Source organism: Chrysochloris asiatica, unplaced genomic scaffold (assembly GCF_000296735.1).
Source record: "Chrysochloris asiatica unplaced genomic scaffold, ChrAsi1.0 scaffold00310, whole genome shotgun sequence".
NCBI classification, from domain to species: Eukaryota; Metazoa; Chordata; class Mammalia; order Afrosoricida; family Chrysochloridae; genus Chrysochloris; species Chrysochloris asiatica.
This window is the reverse complement of record NW_006408828.1, coordinates 2,174,899-2,183,588: the sequence shown is the minus strand read 5'-3', so window position 1 is coordinate 2,183,588 and position 8,690 is coordinate 2,174,899.

Sequence of the window (8,690 nt, the reverse complement as noted above, 5' to 3'; positions counted from 1 at the left end):
GCAGCTGGTGGTTTTGAACTGCTAACCTTGAGGCTAGCAGCCCAACGCTCTACCTGTAGTCCCCACAGAACACCCAGGACCTGAAGTAGGACCCCTCCCTGCTCATAGTCACTTTCCACAACTGCAGAATCCCAAGGGCCAATCCATTACCCTTACCTTTTCAGCTGTTGTTATGTAATGTGGAGTTGGTTTGCAGCCCGATTCGTAACCACTACCCTACCAGAGCTCCTTTAACTTTGCAGCAGAGGGGTCTTTATGTCTCACACTCATTTGCCACACCTCTCCTGACACCATACACACACACACACAATGGCACAGCTGTCCCCATAAGGCCACACTTTCTAGTCAACGTTGATCCAATGATCCCTGTTACACAAATGGCCTTTTTTCCCCGTGACACCAACAGCCATGCAGAGGGCCGTGACAAGGCTGTCTCCATCCAGAGAACACTACGGGAGGAAGTGGAGAGCTCAACAGTCTCAGAGGGGCTACAGAAAGGTGACAAGGCAACGCCAAGTGCCTTTCTGCATCATGGGGAAACTGTGACCACGGGAGCCTGTCCACGGGCCCAAACACAGACCAACAATCCTGCTGGCTTTCTGGGTTGACATAATAGCACCCCATACACCTGACCCCAGCCACCAGGCCAAAGAACATCAAATCCAACTACCTCCTAAAGAGGCCAGTGAAACAGAAGGGGCATCTGTAATCCAAAGTAGCCAGAAAGGAAACAGGGCCCCCAAAGACCCTCCTGAGTCATATCCCTTGAGCTGAGATGCCCAAGAAGCTGATATGGAAGCCTGTGAGAGTAAATAAGCAATATCTTATTTTTGAGAAAACTTGTCTACAAATATTGGATGGGGTTGTTGTTATGTGCCGTGGAGTTGGTTCCGACTCATAGCGACCCTGCACAGGGTTTCCGAGGCTGTTAATCTTTACGGGAGCAGAATACCTCATCTTTCTCCCACGGAGCAGCTGGTAGTTTCGAACTGCTGACCTTGCGGTTCGTAGCCCGATTCGTAACCACTACGCTACCAGAGCTCCTTATTGGGTGGGGAAAAGCACAAAACCAATTTCCCCTTAATATCTTAATAAGCTAGTGCCACTTGGGTAGCCTCAAGACTTCAGAATAAAAGCATCATACAGCGGACCCAAGTAAGGAGGGAGCTTTCCATTAGTCAATCTTAACTGAGGTTCAGTTGTTATCTCAAGTGGGTGAATGAATGAACAGTGAAGTGCATGGTCAGTTTTAAATCGTAAGAATGGAGGTCCTGTCTCATGTGATGCCCGTGGGCCTCCCCCCCTCTCCCGATCCATACCTTCAGAATTGAGAAGAACCGCACACAGCTCAACCTTTCCATGGAAGACAGAAGTTCCTGCATGGAATGGCTGAGTCGCTGACTCCCCAGGTCAGGTAGTGGTCTCCTGGGTCTTCCTTTGGATTGATTCCCCTTACTCACTCGGCTGTGCTCAGCATTAATTCCTCATATAAACTCTGCCCGACGTCAGGAAGGTTCTGCCTCCTCCCCACCCCCACTTTCCCCCTGTTTCTTTGTTTGCCCATTCCTCATTGCTTGGGTGTCAGTGACTCAGAGAGAACTTAGAGCCCACCACTACAATTTCATCTCATTTCAAATTTCTGCATGACATTGTTGATCTGTTTGCTTACTGCCCGTTGCTACCCACTACACATCTGTTCCCCAAGGACAAAGCCCCTGTTTATCTTGATCCTCAATGAAAATGCAGAGATAATGAATGAATGAATTTACCTGTAAACTCTGCACCTAGAAGTAAACATACTACAGATTTCACCCTCCCAACACACAGGCATGCGCACAGGCACACACAAAATGCGTTCATTCTGAACAGGTCAGGGCATGTTCTCTGCCTCCAACGCCCCAGCTCCCAGGGTACAGGCAGCGAAAATCAGGCTTGGTTACATGGTCTCTGGATATAGACCTCTGCTCTGCAGCCCACCACAGTTAAGGGAATGGTTCTCTGGAGGCCATCCCTCCCCCTGACCATCCACCCCCAAGCAGTGCAGGATCCCAGTCCAAGGTCAGGAAAGAGAACTACTGTTTAAGAAAGCCAAAATCAAACCAAAGGTTCACAGAGAAGCTAACGAAAGTGGCAACTTCCCAGGGGCTTTTGTTTTGATTTGAAGTATTTGGGCATCTTGAAAGGGGCAAGCTGGTTTTTAGTGGACCTTGGCTTGGGCATTTAATGAGTCACAGTAACTTCTGAGAAAGGACCCAATGTAACAAGTATTGGGTTCCTGGGAAGAGCAGTAAAAACCTCATCTCCAGCCCTTCAACAAACAAACCTATGCAAGGCCAGTGCCCACCAGAGGAACCAGGAGCTCATTTGGTCTGGGTACTTCCCTCACCCCACACAACAGATAAGAGGCAGTGAACGTATCAGCTGATTCTCTTTCACAGGATGCAGGAAGTTGGGTACCTTGGTGCATAACTGACCGCTATTCGCTGCTCTTATACCTCTGTATGATATGCACGGGACTGAGAACCAAGTTAGTGGTTCGAGCCCACCAGCCACTCGATGGGAGAAAGATGAGGCTTTCTGCTCCCACAAAGATTTACAGCCTTGGAAACCCTATACAGGGTCGCTATGAGTTGGCCTAACACTTAACCAGAGGCCGGGCGTCGCTCCATTTAATCCTCGTCACAGCCTCTTGGACACCCATGAGGGAAAAGGAGGCAGAGGAATGCTAAACCAAATTAGGGGTGCAGCCTGGATTTGAACTGTGCTCGGCCTCCCAGATTCCAGTCATTGAAAGGCATACGCCTGGGAACCCCACCCGAAGCCCACGGGGGGCTGCATGGAACTAAATCGCTGTCAGTGAGAGCGAGCGCTGGGGGGCTGAACAGACAAGGAGATTACCGGCCCCGGAAACGGTCCGTTTAAAATGCTGCCCAGCTACAGAGGGGTGAGAGGAGCCAGATTCAACACGTCACCCAGTCGGTTTCGAACTCCTGCGCGCCCAAAACAACGATGACTCACCGAGGACCGTCTGCGCAAAAACGGGGTGCCATGCACTGGGGGTGGAGGAGTCAGAGAGAGGGTGGGGGGACACGCGTTCTGGGGTCTCAGGGAAAGGGGGAGGTCATCTCGGGCCCCGGGACATCTCGACTTGCGTGACCTATGTTCCCGGGGCCACCGACGCGGAGGGAGGGGGGCCCACGACCCCGGTCCTGAGTCGACTGGAGGGGTCACAAATCGCCTAGTACCCCTATCCCGCCGGCGGGCCGCGCGTATTGACTTGCCTGTCCTGCGTCTCCTACGTGCTGCTGCGATCCGAGTTTGCTGGACTCCCCAGCCCGCCCCCGGTCCGCCCAAACCCGCTTGGCGCTGGGGCTGCAGGTTCGCTGCTTGGAAAAAGCTATGGGGCCGTGCTGCGCGGGCGAAACCTACGATATTCAAAACCTAGGGTTTGGCCAATCCCCGGCAAGTTTGTCTGGGCGACTGCAACACTCTAAGCCAATCAAATAACAGAAAGCTCCATTAAGTTTACGTACTGGCTGTTTCCCTTGCCAATCTGCGGGACTAACAGGCAAGAAAAGGAAACGTTAAAACTTTAAGTATCCTCAGCTTCCGGGAGTGACAGACAACCTGTTGGTTCCGCAGAGGAAGTCGCCCATGGTAGGGGAGGAGCGCGTTTGGGCTTCGCGCGCCGGGAACTACAAGTCCCAGCGTGCACTGCGGAGGGCCGGACGTGAAACCTCAGCTCCTGGACTGCAAAAGCAACCACTCCCCTGCTTTTGTTATAAAATGTAAAACTAATACTTTTACATTTCCATCCCTCACAGTCAGTCCTGATAGCAATTCCTTTCCTCAGCCCTGTCCCAACAGATTGGAAACCACTCAGTAGAGATTCTACCTTCCCCCATACCTTCTGGAACTGGGCTCCCTCATGAAAGCTTGTAAACAAGCCACTTCTTGTCTTTTTAGCCTCCCCCCACTCCTTTTTTGGGTAGCCAGTGTCTAAGTTGCCCATCCCTGTCAACCCTGTGTACCGAGGGGGTGGGAATGATCCTCACTGTAAAGATTTGCTCCCTCTTTTGAGATACTACATCCATAAGTATAGGTCAAGTCCATCAAATTGTAGCGGATTACTTTTTTTAAAAATCCTCTTCTTTCTTCTTCTAGTTGAGTTCTGATCATCTAGCCATTGAAGCCAGGTCAAGTGTGTACTATCTGCACGTATGAGTGTTCTTGTGCATCTCCCTCACTTCATATCAGCTGGACCCTTCACTCCCCAGCTGGACGCTTCACTCCCCACTAGAATAGGAGTATTTTGCTTTGCCATTTCTGTATCCACCTTCTGTTCCATACAAAATGGCATCCTTCCGACCACTGCAGCTTTTAAGAGGATGTGTAGTTACTGTAGGATAAGCACTGATCCGCAAGGTCGATTTGAACCTCAGGGTCGGCAGTTCAAACTCACCAGCTGCTCCTTGGAAACCCTATACAAGGTTGCTATGAGTCAGAACCGACTTGACAGTACTTAACAACAACAAAATGAGAAAGGTTTTTAAAATCGCACCGGAGTTTTGTGTTTATGTTGAGCCGTTTATTATGTCTTGGGCATCAGGAACCTAGGTCCCACTTGTACTGTGCCACGCCTTTCTTTAGAGCTGCAATTCCCAACCAGGATGATTTTACATGGTGTGACATTGTAGAGGAAGCACTGGGCCACAAGGTCGGTTTGAACCGCAAAACCCACCAGCGGCTCCTCAGAAACCCTGTACTGGATCGCTATGAGTCGGAACTGACTTGACAGCATGTAACAACAACAGGAGATTCCAGGGTGGCAGAAACAGTTTGAATTTGACAACCAGCCTAAAGGAACCCAGCCAGCACAGAAGAAATGCCTGGCCATCTGCCAGAAAATCCTAGGACACGGTTCTACTTTGTAGAACTGGAGTCACTGTTGAGAAGAAATCAGCTCCATGGTTGATGTTTTGCTTTGGTTTAGTTTCCCCCAGGAGACAGGGCTGTAACACAGGAGAGCTGAAAGACGGCAAGAGACAGCCAAGACCACACAAGATGACACAAGACAGTGTTAGCAGCGAGAACCCAGAGACTGGCAGGAGTTGGCTGTGGTGACTTCCCTACCAGGCGGTGGCGGTAGAGTGCTGACAAAGAAAGTGAGAGAGCTGAGCTACTTCAGGCAGGCAGTTAGCTGGCAGAGGCACATTGACTGCAGAGCCAAACAAGCTAACAGTTGCCCAGGTAGGCCCCACAATGCCAAGAGGGCCAAGCAGAGATTGCACTGCAGAAGGAGCTGAGAGCTGTGTTGGTTGGAAACTGTCCTGATGGATGAACTGTAACCTATCTCCTAAATGGTTTCCGTTATTTCTAAATCGATTCTATTCCTGAGTTGTCCTGCTACTTCCTGTTATATTGAATTGTCTCCTCACAAAATATGTGCTGTAAATTCTAATGCCTATGCCTGTGGTAAATAATCTAAAAACATTTGCAGCGATACATTGACAGAGAACTGCCAGAAATTTAAACCAGATTCAGACGAGGACATGAAACAAGGAAATCATTGCTGACGTCAGAAGGTTCTTGGTTGAAGGCACAGAATATTAGAAAGTTGTAGGATAAGCACTGGACAAGGTCGGCAGTTCAAACCCACCATCCACTCCAGGGAAACCCTATGCAGGATTGCTATAATTCAGAACCGACTCGACAGCACTTAACACCAACAAAGACATTCGGTTGTGTAGATAATAACAAATTATGGACAACATTACAAAGAATGGGAATTCCAGAGCACTTAGTTGTGTATGGCCTGTAAATGGTGTTATAAATTTTGGCAAGTAAAGGTTTCCCACGCCTGCTGCATAAGGTTTCCCAGGAGCTGATGGTGAGTTTGAACCACTGACTTTGCAGTTCAAACCAACCTATGAGGTGCACTACATCCTTCAGGAGATTGTGAAGGGTGAGATGGTGTTGGAAACAAACATGAATAAAATTGTGGTTTAGATCGAAGCTTAAAGCAGATTCGAGAAAGGGTGGTCTCTCAATTTGCTTGAGACGTTCCTTGAAATATCAGCCTTGTCAATCTCAACATCAAAGTCGCCAGCTTGTCCCAGTGTGTCTGAGGGTTGAGTTGTGGGCTGAACTGGAATGCTAAAAGCAAGCAAAGTCACGCAAGTCTTGAGAGAACCCATGTTGAGCCCTACTGTTTGGGGAGACCGGTGGCATCTAATACTCTGTTCTCACATGGGCAGCCTTGCTCTTCTCTGGTACCTATGGCCACTGCAGATGAGAGGGAAGGCCCTTGCTTCTTCGCATGCAATGAGTGTGCCCACCCATTACCTCCCACATACAGTCACTGTTGAGCAGAACCACTTGTTTCTGACAGCCCCACCACTAGGATACTGTGCATCTGCTGATTAGGGTCTTCACCTTTTGGGTTGCCCTCAAATCCATACTGACACATAGAGACCCTATGCACAACTGAATGAGACACTGCCTGGTCCTGGGCCAACCTCACAATCATTGCTACGTTTGAGCCCATTGCTGCTGCCACTGTGCTAATCCATCTCATTGGGGGTCTTTCTCTATTTCTCTGACCCTCCACTTTACCAAACATGATATCCTCCAAAAACAGATCCCTCCTGATAATATGTCTGAATTATGAGAGATGATGAAGTCTGGCCATCCTAACCTCCAAGGAGCACTCTGGCTGTACTTCTGACACAGATTGGTTTGCTCTTCTGGCAGTCCATGGTACTTTTAATATTCTCGTCCAATACCATAGCTCAAATGTATCAATTCTTCTATGGAATTCATTATTTACTGTCCAACTTTCACATATATATAAAATAATTGAAAATACTATGATTTCGGGCAGGCACAGCTTAGTCCTCAAACTGACATCTTTGCTCTTGAACACTTTAAAGAGGTCTTCTGCAGCAGATTTGTCTAATGCAACATGTTAATATGTTATTTGATTTCTTTTTTTTTTTAATTTATTGTGAATTGTGTGGGTTTACATGGGAGGACATCAATTTTACATTCATCATATTGTATTTTGTTTCATTGCAATTGCAATCCCTTCCATGCATCATCAAATAACCAAAGGATACACCCCACAGGCCTGCCCCCCGGCTGTAAGCACACAGCCCCTCTCCCTCCCTGAGTCCAGTTCCCCAGCCACTCCATCTGTCCACGTCATTGTCTCTGTCTCCATGCCTGGTGTCACTGCCTCTCTGGGTAGGGTCACGCTCTCCGCTCTTCTCACTTGATGGTCCCAGGGACCTCTGCTCCTGGACTGTAAAATCAGTCACTCCCCTCCTTTTGTCAAAAAACATCTACCTCTACATTTCTGACCCTCACGGTCAGTCCTGATGGCAATTATTCACTATTGTACCACAAGGGTCTTATCCCTATTTCCTTTCACCAGCCCAGTCCCAACAGATTGGAAATCATTCAGTGGAGGTTCTACCTACCCTGCCCTGTCTGGAACTAGGCTCCCTCTTGAAAGCTTGTAAGCCAGTCACTTCTTGCCTTTATAGGTATCCCCCATTTTGGGTAACCAATGTCTGAGTAGCCTATCCCTGTCAACCCTGAGTACTGAGGGGGTGGGAGTGATCCTTGCTGTAAAGATTTGTTCCATTTTTTGAGCTACTACACCCATACGTATAGGTAAAGTTCATCAAATTGTAGTGGGTTACTTTTTTTTCCCCCCTTCCCTCTTCTTTCTTCTTCTAGTTGCGTTCTGATCATCCAGCCATTGAAGCCAGGTCAAGTGGGTACTATCTGCAAGTATGGGTGTTCTTGTGTATCTCCCCTCACTTTATATCAGCTGGAGACTTCATTCTCCGCTCTAGTCCTTTGTGGCCATGTCACTGCCCCTGGGTCCAGGAGTCCCTGGGTTTTGCCGTAACTGCTGGCCATCCAGGTCTCCTCCCAGGTTCACAGGAGTCTATTAAATGTGGTTGGACTTAGATTCCCAACTTCATTGCTGTTTTCCCCCCTTTTCCTCTTATCGCTGACCAATGTGGTCACTCACCAGACCACATGTCTGCTCATGTATTCCCCTTGAGTCTTAATCTTGGAAAGGAGTTTACTCTGAGGGGACCCGAACACTTGCCTTGATGGCTTCTGGGAGAACAGCTTACTTGTTCTTGTAGCAATGAATCATACTGCCATTATTGATTCTGATTTTTCCTTCTGGTCTTTCTTCATGAAGTACCTTCTGTTCTTCTAGCCGCTCCAGGCTGGTCTACTCGTCCCTTCCAGTGGAAATTTCCCACCTCAGACAATTCTGGATGGGATTCTGGTTTCCACCTATGATCTTATGCAATGCACAAGCTCCACAGGAGGTCTCTTTCACTGGACAATTTCTAACCTCTTTAAGGTATTCCAATCAGTTATAGGCTGAAGATGGGCTTACAAGCTTTCCTTCTGACCCTCCCCCCCAAGTGTCTATTTCACAATGGTAGGCAAGGGAAACCAAAATTCAAAAGACAGCCGAGCATCTTAACATTATTCCCCTCTTTTACCTTTTCAAACCATGCCTCAATCCCTGTATCCCGAAGCCCTGTTATTCCAAGGTTGTGCATACATCATCATTTACCTCTGTCCCACTTAGCCCATGTGAATGTGCCTAACTGTTCTCCCATCCATCTTGTTCTTCTATTACCCTCCCCCTTTTT